The 16,309-nt window shown below is 38.1% G+C and overlaps 1 pseudogene; it reads right to left on the reverse strand.

The window, feature by feature from the left end:
- Positions 1-14,949: 14,949 nt before the first annotated feature.
- LOC129553675 (heterogeneous nuclear ribonucleoproteins A2/B1 pseudogene) lies at positions 14,950-15,814 on the reverse strand (annotated as a pseudogene).
- Positions 15,815-16,309: the final 495 nt, after the last annotated feature.

A 16,309-nucleotide genomic window follows, 5' to 3' on the forward strand; every position in this document is an offset into this window, starting at 1 on the left:
GGTATCTTCTCCCAAGAGAAGGAAATCCAACCAGTCCATCCTAAAGGAAATCAATACTGAATGTTTATTGGAAGGACTGATGCTGAAGCTGAAACTCCAGTACTCTGGCCACCTGATGCGAAGAACTGACTCACTGGAAAAGACCCTGATGCTGGGAAAGATTGAAGGCAGGAGGGAAAAGGGACGAGAGAGGATGAGATGGTTGGATGGCATCACTGACTCAATGGACATGAATTTGAGTAGACTCTGGGAGTTGGTTATGGACAGGGAAGCCTGGCGTGCTGAAGTTCATGGGGTTGCAAACTGTTGGACATGACTAAGCAAATGAACTGAACTCCTATTCTTTCTTGTTTCTATGTCAACCACTCTACATAAATCTCCTATCTATAATAGAGGTAGAATCACCACATAATAGAAACATGATTTCTAATAAATATCATTTAACATGTTTAATGTTTTCTATACTGTTTAAGAAAAAAATATTTTTCTTATACAATCATCTAAGTGTAAATTAACATGAGCATTATATCTTTAAAATGCAGAAAATTATTTCCTTAACAGCACATAATCTTTGCAAAGTTTAGAATATTTATTCTGAGAAGCATCTTTTCATTTAGGCTTTAAAAATAATATTAGTTAGTGAAAAACAGTGTGTATGGAAACAAATAGAAGGCAGAATTGGTGATAATCAGGAAGCTCACATACTGAATTTGTAAGATTTATTTATTTTAAGAACTCAGAGGTGAATAAGAATGAGGAAGATAGAATAGAAGATCAGTGGTAAATTTTAGTTCTAACTATGAATCACTCATCAGTTTAGTAAACAATGTTGATTGCATCTCAGTGCACAGCAAGTCCTGTGCTAACAGTGGGCTGAACAATATCATGAAAATTTTAACCTAAAAATGAGGAATATTCCTTTTAGAAAACTCAAATAAAAATTTTAGGTATGATAAATGAAATGTTGACAGGGTTCACAATCTTTATGTGAAAGCATTTGACATTGGTTCTATAATACTCTGAGATGGGCATTAAAATCTATGAAAATATTACCCAAGAGCAGAAACTTGATGGATGAGAGTGGAGTACCTAAATCCATAGAGGAGTGGAAGGTTATTCAATTATAAGCAATGGCAAGGTCTAGGATATGATCTCAGAAGTGGATAACATGAGTTGAAAGATTGGTGTTTGGATGCTTGATTTATTGGGCAGTGAACACCCAGGTTGATGGCAATGGCTAAGGTGAAGATGTGCCTTTCCCACAGACTTCAGTAAGGGGGATGTGGTGCACAAATCCTAAAGGTGACCCCCAATTATCTCTACTTCACTCATGTGTTTCTGTATTCCCCCCACTGAGTGCTGCTAGGCCCTGTGACTTGTTTCTAACCAAGACAATACAGCAAAGGTTATAGAATGTTATTTCCATGATTAAGTTTTTTTTTTTCTTTTTCTCAATTTATTTTTTATTGAAGGATAATTGCTTTATAGAATTTTGCTGTTTTCTCTCTAACCTCAACATGAATCAGCCATAGGTATACATATGTCCCCTCCCTCTTGAACCTCCCTCCCATCTCCCTCCCCATCCCACCCCTCTAGGTTGATACAGAGCTCCTGTTTGAGTTTCCTGAGCCACAGACCAAATTCCCATTGGCTATCTGTTTTACATGATTAAGTTATGGAAGCTTATACTGTGCTGCTGCTAGCATCTTATGGACTGGCTTTATTGAAGCAAACTGCCTTGTTTTGAGGTGCTATATGAAGATGTTCATGCTGCAAGGAAATGAGAGTGGTCTCTGGCCAACAAACAGCAAGAAGCTGAGACTTGTGATCAATAAGGATCTAGATTCTGCTAACAATCATACAAGTTTGGGAGCAGTCTTCCCTAGGCCTGACTCAGGATGAGAGAGCTGACATCTTGATTACAGGCATTGTGAAATCCTAAAGACTCAGCTCAACTGTGCCTGGAAAGTTCATGATCCAAAGAAACATGGAAGCAAAACTGTATGTTGTTTGAAGCTGTGAAGTTTATGATAATGTGTTATAAAGTGTTAGGTAACTAACATAGAGGATAGGAAATTCAGTTCAGCTCAGTTCATTTGCTCAGTTGTGACCAACTCTTTGTGACCCCATGAATCACAGCACGCCAGGCCTTCCTGTCCATCACCAACTCCCGGAATTCACTCAAACTCATGTTCATCAAGTCGGTGATGCCATCCAGCCATCTCATCCTCTGTTGTCCCCTTCTCCTCCTGCCCCCAATCCCTCCCAACATCAGAGTCTTTTAGTAGATGATAAATTAGAAGGATGAATCTTGTCATAGCCATGAAACTAATATGTCTTTTGATCTTGGGAAAAAAAATACTTCTTTAGACCTTGATTTTTCACCTTAATATTCAGCACAATGGTTACTTTATGGCAGTGAAATACTGGTTTTATTTATTTATTTGTTTTTGGCTGAACTAAGCTTTTGTTACCACGCCTGGGCTTTCTCTGGGTATAGTGAGTGGGGGCTACTCATCATTGTGCTAGCTAGGCTTCTCATTGCAGTGGCTTCTCTAGTTATAGAGCACCAACTCTAGGCTTGCAGGCTGCAGTGTTTGCAGTACATGGGCTTAGTTGCTAGAGGCCTGTCGGATCTTTCCAGACCAGGGATTGAACCCATGTGCTCTGCATTGGCAGGCAGATTCTTAACCACTAGACCATCAGGGAAGCCCCAACTCTGGTACTGGTGTTAGATTACAGTGAGTTCATGGTATGAACTGGCTTTGGAACAGACTTTATGAAAAATGTATTAGAGTCTGAAATGCAGTACTTGGATACAGTCTCAAAAACGGCAGAATGATCTCTGTTCATTTCCAAAGCAAACCATATAATATCATGGTAATCCAAGTCTATGCACTGACAGTAATGCTGAAGAAGCTTAAGTTGAACGGTTCTACAAGACCTTCCAGAACTAGCACCCCAGAATGATGTCGTTTTCATTATAGGGGACTGGAATGCAAAAGTAGGAAGTCAAGAAACACCTGGAGTAACAGGCAAATTTGGCCTTGGAGTACAGAATGAAGCAGGTCAAAGGCTAATAGTGTTTTCCCAAGAGAACACACTGGTCATAGCAAACATCTTCTTACAACAACACAAGAGAAGACTCTACACAAGACATCACCAAATGGTCAATACCAAAATCAGATTGATTATATTCTTTTCAGCCAAAGATGGAGAAGCTCTATACAGTCAGCAAAAATAAGACCAGGAGCTGACTGTGGCTCAGATCATGAACTCCTTATTGCTAAATTGAGGCTTAAATTGAAGAAAGTAGGGAAAAGCACTAGACCATTCAGGTATGACCTAAATCAAATCCCTTACAATTGTACAGTGGAAATGAGAAATAGATTCAAGGGATTAGATCTGATGAAGAGAGTGCCTGAAGAATTATGGATGGAGGTTCATGACATTGAACAGGAGACAGGAATCAAGACAATCCCGAAGAAAAAGAAATGCAAAAAGCAAAATGACTGTCTGAGGAGGCCTTACAAATAGCTGAGAAAAGAAGAAAAGTGCAAAGCAAAGGAGAAAAGGAAAGATATATCCATCTGAATGCAGTTCCAAAGAATAGCGAGGAGAGATAAGAAAGCCTTCCTTAGTGATCAGTGCAAACAAATAGAGGAAAATAGAATGGGAAAGACTAGAGATCTCTTCAAGAAAATTAGAGATACCAAGGGAACATTTCATGCAAAGGTGGGCACAATAAAGCACAGAAATGGTATGGACCTAACAGAAGCAGAAGGTATTAAGAAGGGGTGGCAAGAATACACAGAAGAACTGTACAAAAAAGATCTTCAAGACCCATATACTCATGACGGTATGATAACTCACTAAATACAGATATCCTGGAAAGCAAAGTCAAGTGTGCCTTAGGAAGCATCACTATGAACAAGGCAAGTGGAGGTGCTGGAATTCCAGTTGAGCTATTCCACATCCTAAAAGCTGATGCTGTGAAAGTGCTTCACTCAAAATCCCAGCAACTTTGGAAAACTCAGCAGTGGCACAGGACTGGAAAAGGTCAGTTTTCATTCCAATCCCAAAGAAAGGCAATGCCAAAGAATGCTCAATCTACCACACAATTACACTCATCTCACATGCTAGTAAAGTAATGCTGAAAATTCTCCAAGCCAAGCTTCAACAGTACATGAACCATGAAATTCCAGATGTTCAAGCTGGATTTAGAAAAGGCAGAGGAACCAGAGATCAAATTGCCAACATCCGTTGGATCATCAAAAGGTGAGAGTGTTCCAGAAAAATATCTATTTCTGCTTTATTGACTATGCCAAAGCCTTTGACTGTGTGGATCACAACAAACAGTGGAAAGTTCTTAAAGAGATGGGAATACCAGTCCACCTGACCTGCCTTCTGAGAAATCTATATTCAGGTCAAGAAGCAGCAGTTAGAACTGGGCATGGAACAGCAGACTGGTTCCAAGTCAGGACTGGAGTACGTCAAGGCTGTATATTGTCACCCTGCTTATTTAACTTATTTGCAGAGTACTTCATGGGAATGCTGGGCTGGAGGAAGCACAAGCTGGAATTAAGATTGCTGGGAGAAATATCAATAACCTCAGATATGTAGATGACACCACCCTTATGGCAGAAAGTGAAGATGAACTAAAGAGCCTCTTGTTGAAAATGAAAGGGGAGAGTGAAAAAGTAAGCTTAAAACTCAATATTCAGATAAGTAAGATCATGGCATCTGGTCCCATCACTTCATGACAAATAGATGGGGAAACAGTGGAAACAGTGACAGAATTTATTTTTAGGGGGGCTCCAAAATCACTGCGGATGGTGACTGCAGCCATGAAATTAAAAGACGCTTACTCCTTGGAAGAAAAGTTATGACCAACCTAGACAGCATATTAAAAAGCAGAGACATTATTTTGCCAGCAAAGATCCATGTAGTCAAATCTAGGATTTTTCCAGTAGTCATGTATGGATGTGAGAATTGGACTATAATGAAAGCTGAGCGCCGAATAATTGATGCTTTTGAACTGTGGTGTTGGAGAAGACTCTTGACAGTCCCTTGGACAGCAAGGGAATCCAACCAGTCCATCCTAAAGGAAATCAATCCTGAATATTCACTGGAAGGGCCAATGCTGAAGCTGAAACTCCAGTCCTTTGGCCACCTGATGAAAAGAACTGACTCACTGGAAAAGACCCTGATGCTGGGAAAGATTGAAGGCGGGAGGAAAAGGGGACGAGAGAGGATGAGATGGTTAGATGGCATCACCGACTCAATAAAGGAGTTTGAGTAAACTCCGGGAGTTGTTGATAGACAGGGATGCCTAGTGTGCTGCAGTTCATGGGGTTGCAAAGAGTCGGATGTGACTGAGTGACTGAACTAAACTGAACGGAACTGATCGATCATCATTATTGTAATCATTTTTTAGCTTATTGCTTAAAGTAGCAGGTTTTTTATATATTCATAGCACTGCTGCTGCTGCTAAGTCACTTCAGTCGTGTCCGACTCTGTGTGACCCCATAGACGGCAGCCCATCAGGCTCCCCCGTCCCTGGGATTCTCCAGGCAAGAACACTGGAGTGGGTTGCCATTTCCTTCTCCAATGTGTGAAAGTGAAAAGGGAAAGTGAAGTCGCTCAGTCATGTCTGACTCGTAGCAACCCCATGGACTGCAGCCTACCAGGCTCCTCCATCCATGGGATTTTCTAGGCAAGAGTACTGGAGTGGCTTGCCATTGCCTTCTCCTAGTACTTACAAAATACCTAGCACATAGCCTGAATCTCATGTAATGATAGCTGTTATTATTAGTTCTGAGAGGAACAAGTCAGTAAAAATTTGGACTGTCAAGCAAACTACAAACTGAAAAATTTGTCTGACTTCTTGTGAGGCTCACATTGAGCATGTGTATGTTTATAAATGCTATGCTGCTAATTAAAGGGAAATTCTTTTCTAACCTCTGAAAGTGAAAGTTGATAGCACAGTCATGTCTGACTCTTTGTAATCCCATGGACTATAGCCCTCCAGGTTCTTCTGTCCATGGAATTCTCCGGGCAAGAGTACTGGAGTGGGTTGCCATTTCTTTTTCCATGGGATTTTCCCAACCCAGGAATCAAACCCATCTCTCCTGCATTGCAGGGAGGTTCTTTACCAACTGAGCCACAATTTCCATACTACTTTCCGTAAATCTCATATGTCACATTGAAACATGTTACTACTAAAAATTATTAATACAATCACAATTTTGAAAATACTTATCATCTCTCATAAAACTACTATGTAATTATTACTATTTCACAGCTTAAGTTTAAGCAGGATTTCCTCATTTTGCTATAGGGTTGATTTAATGGTATGTCAGATCTCTGGAATGGTAAAATACCCTTTCATCCATAAATCCCTGCTATTTTCAGCTATCAAAACATATCATTACAAGCAAAAGGCAGGGAGATAGAAGTGAACAAATATATGCATTATTCATAAACTGTTTTTCTCTTCTGCTTGGTTTCTCAAAATCTTCTTTTCTTTTGGAGTTACCCAGAAGCATGCATTTAGATTAGTTTATTAATAAGATCATTAATCAGGAATCAGTGTTTTCAAATGTCTTGTTGATCAGAAAGTAAAGAGAAAACAGATACCTGGAATTTCATATAGTTGTAAAACAGTAGCAATTACCTCAGCTATTATTATTATTTTAATAATTTAACAAATTAAAAATGTATACTGTACATGTAATTAATATATACTTTGTGCTAAGTCACTTCAGTCATGTATCACTGTTTGCCACCCTATGAACTGTAGCCTGCTTTCTTGATCCTTGGAATTCTCCAGGCAGGAATACTGGAGTGGGTTGCCGTGCTCTTCTCTGGGGGACTTTTCCAACCCAGGGATAGAACCCACGTTCCTTACCGCTCCTGCAGATGGGTTCTTTAACACTAGTGCCACTTGGGAAGCTCAATATGTACTTTATAAACCAGAATACTTATCCTTAAATATCCTAAAGCTCATCTCAGGAAAAAGTAACAGTTCCATTGACATTTAAAATGATTTTATATTTATGATCATTTATCTCTCCTATTAAAGATTGGCAAGTGATATAGGAAATATTTTAATCCCATTTTATGGATGAGAAAACTGAGGTCAAAAGATTAGCCTAAGATTGAAAAGGAATGTGTGTTTCATCTTTGATTCCTAATAATGATGTTTTCTCATCTACTGTTTAGATTGGTGCATATCTCTTATGCTCAGAAAAAATTATACACTTTTGAACTTTTAGTTTCTGGCTATAGAAAGATTGAAGATAGGAGGAGACAGGGATGACAGAAGAAGAGATGGTTAGATGGCATCACTGACTCAATGGACATGGCAAGCTCTGGGAATTGGCGATGGACAGGGAAGCCTGGCCTGCTGCAGTCCATGGGGTCACAAAGAGCTGGACACGACTGAGAGACTGAATTGAACTGAATGTAGGTTTAAAAGGACAATATTCATTACTCAACATAGTATTGCCAGGCAAACCAGTAGACCTAAAGAAATTCAGAGAGCATACACGTTTTAAGTATTAGTATCACGGGTCTTCATTACCGTTCCATGCTGTTATGTATTAAAAGAAAAAAACAAACAAACAGACAAAAAATGGGCATTCCTGATGGCTCAGACAGCAAGTAGGAGACCTGGATTCGATCACTGGGTTGGGAAGTTCCCTGAAGAAGGGCATGGCAACCCACTCCAGTATTCTTGCCTGGAGAATCCCCATGGACAGAGGAGCCTGGAGAGCTACAGTCCATGGGGTTGCAGAGTGTCAGACACAACTGAGCGACCAAGCATAGCCCACATATATAAAATTCCATCAAAACCAGGGCCTTAAAAATCTGTAAGTTATTGATTTCATAGGTCAGTCTTCATCATAATCCATATCTGAATTCAGAGCTTCTGGCTTCAAGAAAAGATACATATAATTAGAATTATATTTTGTCCTAATGATGTTGTATAATTACATTTTCTACAGTAAATATGTTATTTAAAAGTAAAATTGCATGATATACATAATCATGTGTTTGGATTGTAATATGAATATGCAAGAATTAAAAGCTCTTCCTGCTTTTAATAAAAGAATATAATTGATTTTACTTCTTTAAATAAATAATCTAAGATTCAGAGTGTATTAATTATGATATGGTTGCTTATTAAAGTTTTTTACTAATTATTTGCAAGTTCTTTGACAATTATTGCAGGTCATTTAGGTATTTATTTGGAAATTCCTTTAGAAATTTCTGTAAAATATGTTTGTATAATTATTGGAATACTTTAAAAAATCTTATTTATGAATCAATTTATGAATTGTCGTTTTTGTTTTCAATGATAAATTTTTTTTTGCAGTTTCCATAGCGATTACATACTTCAAAGACCTAAAGAAGGATTGAAAAAATTTCCCAGGAGCTGATATAGCCAAAAAGATAGAAAGATGAAAGTGAACAAGTTGATCTTATTATTTTCCATTTCAAGGCTGCCTGTACATTTTTTCCTTTGCCAGAAATCAGTGATATATGATGAGCTTCTTATCCAGAAACCTAAAAAGAATTCATTCTCTTTAGTTACTTTTAGTAACTAAATTTCTCCAAACTATATCTATTATTTGTCCATATATGAGTAAATTATTATCAAAAAGGAAAATGCAGTGATCAAAATATCTGAGATGAACACTTTCCTTTAGCGTAATAAGCAAAACCAGAGGGACTGAGATGAAGGAGACCAAGAGTTGGACCTATGACAAAACATAGCAATTTAATTTCTGAAAGAATACAATTTCTAAAGACTTCAGCATTTCATCTTAAAATGAGATTCTTTATCTCTATTGCCCTTCATCTCTAATGAAGATTCTATGATCTAAGATAAAATTAGAAGTTTTTGTCCTGAAAGGTCAGTGACTAAAAATTTATACTGCAGAGGTCTGCCATATTATACTTAATAAGAAAATATTCCTTCTTACCCACTGACTAAAACCCCACCCCAAAAGATATCCATCTTCTAATCCTGGGAAACTGTGAATGTTCCTTTGAATGGTAACAGGGATTTTGCAGGTGTAATTACAATTTGGCTTGAATGAAAGGGAACATCCTGAATTGTTCAGGTGGGGTCAATGCAGTTATAAGGGTTTTTTATGAGAGGGAGGCAGGAGACAGAGGAGGTGGCCACAAGCCAAGTGATTAAGGTAGTTTCTATACACTAAAAAAGGCAAACAAATGTATTCTCCCCCAGATCCTCTAGAGAGAATGCTATTCTGCCCACATTGAATTTAAACCTCACTTCCAGAACTCTAGAATAATAAATTTCATTTGTTGTAAGCCACTAAATATGTGGTAATGTGTTATGGCAACAGGAGGATATACACCTTGCCTAATATGGTGATATAGACATAACAATGATGAATGAATTCAATGACTTAAAAAATGTTAATTTTCACTTGGAATACCTAGAACTGTAATGATATCTAATTGTGATGTTTGAACCACATTTTTCTAGAATATTTATTTTGTGAGAGTCTGAAACAAAAACTACTAGAATTGGCCCAACAATTTGAGTTTACTTTGTTTATTTTCAAACTTTTCCCCCAAAATTAGTTATTACTATTTTATAAATTGAAGTGTGGAAGTACATGGATAAGAGAAGTTGAGCCATATTATGGAATATCTCTGGTGTTTGAGTTTACTATAAATGGTTTATTGAATGTTAACAAAGTCTGCAAAAATATTTTAAAGGTTATGCAAAGACTATAAACCGTGTATTACTTGCTTTAAATAAACTATTGATAGTTTGTCTGCTTTTATTATTTTAGTAATAAGTATATTCTGAAAGTCTAATTTTCACTCAACAAATGAACCTGCTGATTGATAAAATATACAGTTTTATTAGAGTATTCAGCAACATAGAGTCTGGATCTGTGGTCACCAAATCCTAGGTCTGCAACTTGCTGAGTATGTGACTTATGTTATTCTGTGCTTTATTTATTCTTTTGTAAAACAGAGCTTGGAATAGTACTTTGTTGCTAAAATTATAAGAACTAATACATGTGGCACCTTGATTAGTATCTGATACAAGGGAAATAGAGTTTAAATTTGTTATTTTCATTGCTGCTTTTTTTATTTGATCCCCAAATAGCCTACGTGGCAATGAGTTTTTACTTTATTATTTACAGAATATGTGTTGTATACCATTATAAGACTCCTGCTGGTTGTTTGTTCTATTTAAAGATGAATACATTTCTTAATCACTTAAGATCTGAGGAACCAGCCCTCTGACCCCATTTTCTATCTCCCTTTATCTAAAGAAGTTTTAATAAAAAATGATTCAGAAAGAAACGTTTATGGAAATGTGTAGAGCTTTTACCCCTTGTGTTTTTTAGTAAAAACAGGGTATTTTTGAAACAAGTGGTCTGAATTCTTGATAGTGGATTTCAACTTTGAAACAAAAATTTCCAACACAAATTTCCTAATTGGTAAGTTTTTAAATTGAAGAGAGACTGTGAGCAGTTTTCTCAGACAGTTTAACTTTTTATACTTTAGTGAAAATTTACTCTTAAATATTTTAAATATGAAGATTTTCTAAAAGTTCATTTTTAACCCGTCTCTGACAAGTCATACAATTGTCATGTGTGGATTTCAAGCTATGAGATTTAGTTTCATCACACTCATGTAATGACGTGTGTGATGACTTTCCAGGAGTCTATGATTATCTGGGGTTCACTGTTAGGAAATCCATTTGTTTCCACACGTAAGCCATATAATAAAGGCAATATTTTGGCATCTGCATTCCTGATTGCTCTCTGCCCTAATTTTGTTGCCAAATCATGCAGCAAATGTAAAAATGATTGTATTAAAGTCAGTAGACTATTATGTGTCAGGAACTCTTCTAAGCAGTTTAATATAACAACATTTCAATCCACAGTATTATCCCCATTTTTTTTTTTTTTTTGCAGGAGGAAACTGAGACATACACATGTTAGTTATGGTGCTCAAGATTGCATAAATAATGAACACTGCATTTAGGCTTCAAACCCGGGAGCCTGGTTTCCAGTTGGCACATATGCTATAAGGCTTGTAGACGTTCTGTTTAAAGCTCCCTCAGATTTTAGTACTATTAAAGTAACAGATTCATCATGGACAGGAAAAGTGGCCCAGATGTGGCCTGAATAGCAAGTCTGTGGAGAAAACATTATCACTAAGAAAAAGAATATGAAAATGGAATGTGTCCACAGCCACTACCATGCTTTCATATTACATTTAACCAATAATTAAAATTAACTTTTTGGGAAGTGGCTAGAACACCTGAAATTAGTGGGAGCTTATTATAAACATTAATATAAGTTACGGATAAATACACTTACCTATCTTTCCCATCTGGATTCATGGGCTGAGATTTGTATCTGCTACATGAGATCAGTTCAGTTCAGGTCAGTCACTCAGTCGTGTCCGACTCTCTGTGACCCCATGAATCACAGCACGCCAGGCCTCCCTGTCCATCACCAACTCCCGGAGTACACTCAAACTCATGTCCACAGAGTTGGTGATGCCATCCAGCCATCTCATTCTCCGTCGTCCCCTTCTCCTCCCACCCCCAACCTTTCCCAGCATCAGAGTCTTTTCCAGTGAGTCAACTTGTCGCATGAGGTGGCCAAAGTATTGCAGTTTCAGCTTTAGCATCAGTCCCTCCAATGAACATCCAGGATTGATCTCCCTTAGAATGGACTGGTTGGATCTCCTTGCAGTATAAGGGACTCTCAAGAGTCTTCTCCAACACCACAGTTCAAAAGCATTGATTCTTTGGTGATCAGCCTTCTTCACAGTCCAACTCTCACATCCACACATGACCACAGGAAAAACCATTGCCTTGACTAGACGAACCTTGGTTGGCAAAGTAATGTCTCTGCTTTTTAATATACTATCAAGGTTGGTCATAACTTTCCTTCCAAGGAGCAAGCGTCTTTTAATTTCATGGCTGCAATCAGCATCTGCAGTGATTTTGGAGCCCAAAAAATAAAGTCTGACACTGTTTCCACTGTTTTTCCATCTATTTCCCATGAAGTGATGGGACCAGATGCCATGATCTTCGTTTTCTGAATGTTGAGCTTCAAGCCAACCTTTTCACTCTCCTCTTTCACTTTCATCAAGAGGCTTTTGAGTTCCTCTTCACTTTCTGCCATAAGGGTGGTGTCATCTGCATATCTGAGGTTATTGATATTTCTCCCAGAAATCTTGATTCCAGCTTGTGCCTCTTCCAGCCCAGCGTTCCTCATGATGTACTCTGCATATAAGTTAAATAAGCAAGGTGACAATATACAACCTTGACGTACACCTTTTCCTATTTGGAACCAGTCTGTTGTTCCATGTCCAGTTCTAACTGTTGCTTCCTGACCTGCATACAGGTTTCTCAAGAGGCAGGTCAGGTGGTCTGGGATTCCCATCTCTTTCAGAATGTTCCACAGTTTATTGTGATCGACACAATCAAAGGCTTTGGCATAGTCAATGAAGCAGAAATAGATGTTTTTCTGAAACTCTCTTGCTTTCTCCATGATCCAGCGGATGTTGGCAATTTGATCTCTGGTGCCTCTGCCTTTTCTAAAACCTGCTTGAACATCTGGGAGTTCACAGTTTACATACTGCTGAAGCCTGGCTTGGAGAATTTTGAGCATGACTTTACTAGCGTGTGAGATGAGTGCAATCGTGTGGTAGTTTGAGCATTCTTTGGCATTGCCTTTCTTTGGGATTGGAATGAAGACTGACCTCTTCCAGTCCTGTGGCCACAGCTGAGTTTTCCAAATCTGCTGGCATATTGAGTGCAGCACTTTCACAGCATCATCTTTCAAGACTTGAAATAACTCAACTGGAATTCCATCACCTCCACTAGCTTTGTTCGTAGTGATGCTTTCTAAGGCCCACTTGACTTCACATTCCAAGATGTCGGGCTCTAGGTCAGCGATCATGTTATCGTGACTCTCTTGGTCATGAAGATCTTTTTTGTACAGCTCTTCTGTGTATTCCTGCCACCTCTTCTTAATATCTGCTGTTTCTGTTAGGTCCAAGACCAGGAGCTGACTGTGGCTCAGATCATGAACTCCTTATTGCGAAGTTCAGACTTAAATTGAAGAAAGTAGGGAAAACCACTAGACCATTCAGATATGACCTCAATCAAATCCCTTATGATTATACAGTGGAAGTGGAGAAATAGATTTAAGGGACTAGATCTGATTGATAGAGTGCCTGATGAACTCTGGACGGAGGTTCGTGACATTGTACAGGAGACAGGGACCAAGACCATCCCCATGGAAAAGAAATGCAAAAGAGCGAAATGGCTGTCTGAGGAGGCCTTACAAATATCTGTGAAAAGAAGAGAGGCGAAAAGCAAAGGAGAAAAGGAAAGATATAAGCATCTGAATGCAGAGTTCCAAAGAAGAGCAAGGAGAGATAAGAAAGACTTCCTCAGTGATCAATGCAAAGAAATAGAGAAAAACAACAGAATAGGAAAAACAAGAGATCTCTTCAAGAAAATTAGAGATTCCAAGGGAACATTTCATGCTACATGAGTAGTAACTCACATATCTGCAATATTTAATTTGGCTTATTTAATCAATTAAACATATCACTAAGCCATTCATGTTACTATAACTATATTTAATGAAGTAGATATTCAGCTTTGTTGACGAAAGATTAAGGTGTTTCAGTGTTTTATCTTAAATGTTAATCATAAACTTTGACTTGCTTAAGTATTTTAAAATAAATAATTAGATGGATGGATAGAAACAAACTCCTCAGTATATTCCTGTTTGATTACACATAAGTCTAAGTATTGCAATACATGTGGCATTAAATTAAACTTTTCTGAAGCTGTTAGGATCTTTTTGACAACTAATGCTTCTTAATGTAAAAAAGATGACATGAACACATTTTAGCAAAAGCTTTCATGTGAGCTACGCTTTCTATAGTTTATTTCCTTTTTTTTTTTTCGCTACTGCAATCAGGCATCACTGTTTATCAGTTAATAGTATGTTAATAAATGATATAAGCATACTTTTATCTACTTTTGTTTATCACATATTTTAAAAAGATAATTTTTTAATATCCATCATTATAAATGTGGAACAAATACTTGGGGAGAATCAAATACCAAATTGCAATAATTTCAAATAAATTGAATCTTTTTTATAACCCTCAAAATTACATATTTTCAGTATCTGCTGAGTAACTGCTATATACCAGGGGTTGTTCTAAGTTCTGAGGACACAGCATTGAGAAATTTCCTTCTATAATGGATTTATTTGGGGGCATTGAGTTTACTAAGTGGTGAGAATAGTTTTATTAATATGGTGAATGACAGGGATTAATTTTATTTTTTAACTTTAATTTTTCTACTTTGTTGAGTTATGATTGACATATATAAAGCTCTGCTTGTTTATTTATTTATTTTTCCTTTAGAAGTCTTTATTAAATCATAAATGTACAACAACTTCTTAATTACAAGACACTTCAGTTTTTTAAATGTCTCATTATACCATGATCCTAGAAAACAGTTTTTCAAAACTTTGTGAGAAAAATCTTGAAAACAGGTTCACATGTCACTGGACACTTAAAAAATTAATGTTATCAAAGAAAGGATGCTTCTATCCTCTTACTTGAAAGAAACAAAAAATTGGGAAACTGTCTCAAAAGCAATGTTTTTCATTCTTTCCTCCATAGTAAGGTGATGTTCTTAAGTATACCAATCCATTCACAAATGACTCTGCATCTGTTCTGGTGTCTTCTGCTACATCACTGCCACAGTCATGACATGACTGAGAAAAGAGTTTTCATTAATTATTTGGATAGCCTAAAGCTGCCCTGTTACCTCTGGGCTCTTATTCTCTCCTCTTTGTACAGTCAAGTCCATGTAAAATAGGAAGCTAAAGATCCTCTTGTCTATCCAAATCCAAGTCCTCCGCCACCATAAACTCCTCCTCCTCCTCCATATCCGGGGCTAACTCCCAAATTGCCAGTTCCTGGTCATCCTCCACACCTATTAATTATAACCATGACCAAGTCCACTGAGCAGTTCTTAATCCATCAGATCGTCCTCCAAACTACTTCCTCGTCCTGACCCTGGTCCAACATTTCCATCATCACCAGGATAATCTCCAAAACCAGCTTTGCCTCCCCTTCCACTTCTAGAAGCCTGGACTTGTTGGATTTTAGGTCGAGAAAAGGCCTTTCTCACTTCTGCATGATGGCCGTTGATGGTATGGTTTTTCTGCAACACAATCTTATCCACGGGATCATGGTCATCAAAAGTCACAAATCCAAAGCCTCTTTTGCTTCCAGACTCTCTATCAGTAATTATCTCAATGGCATTGATTTTTCCATATTTCTCAAAGTGATCTCTAAGATGATGTTCCTCCGTATCTTCAATTCCACCAACAAACAGCTTCTTCACAGTTAGGAAAACCCCTCGCTGTCCAGATTCCTCTCTTGGGACAGCACATTTGGGGGTAATTGTTTTCCCATCAATAGAATGAGGTCTGCCAGCCATGGCAGCATCCACTTCAGCCATGGATGAAAAGGTGACAAAACCAAACCCTCTCGATCTTTTGCTTGCAGGGTCCCTTATGATCTCACAGCTTATAAGCTTTCCCCACTGCTTGTAGTAGTTCCTCAGACTTTCTTCTGTGGTTTCAGAGCTCAAATCACCAATAAAGAGTTTACGGAATTGTTCTTGTTCCTTCTTTTTCCTCCAAGAAGTAACAGTTTGGAAACTTTGCTCGATCTTGGACTTCATCACTTCAGCCATTTTCCCCAGATCTGAGGGGAGAACCTCCACTGCTCCAGGAACAACACCTTCTAGGAGCACCTTCACAAAGACCTGGTGCCACCCTTTGAAATTCTTGAGCACCTTTCAATTTTCCAGAACAGTCTGATTTGTGAATACTGGTTCTCCCAGTTCCAAGAGCTATCCTGTGACCCACACCTGAGACGAAGGCAACCAGTAGCTTGCTGGAGATAGTCTGCTTGTTTAATATATACAACTCAATGGATTTAGGGTTAGGTCGTGCTGTGATTCATGGGGTCGCGGAGAGTCGGACACGACTAAGCGACTGAACTGAACTGAATACAACATGAAAGTCCCCTGGAGAAGGAAATAGCAACCCATTCCAGTCTTGTTGCCTGGAGAATTCCATGGACAGAGGAGCCTAGCGGGCTTCAGTCTATGGGGTCTCAAACAGTCACATAAGATTGAGCAACTATCACACACATATACAGCATGAAACAATCATCACTATAAATC

Source organism: Moschus berezovskii, chromosome 14 (assembly GCF_049115385.1).
Source record: "Moschus berezovskii isolate FMDL1 chromosome 14, NW_MosBer_1.0, whole genome shotgun sequence".
Taxonomy (NCBI): Eukaryota; Metazoa; Chordata; class Mammalia; order Artiodactyla; family Moschidae; genus Moschus; species Moschus berezovskii.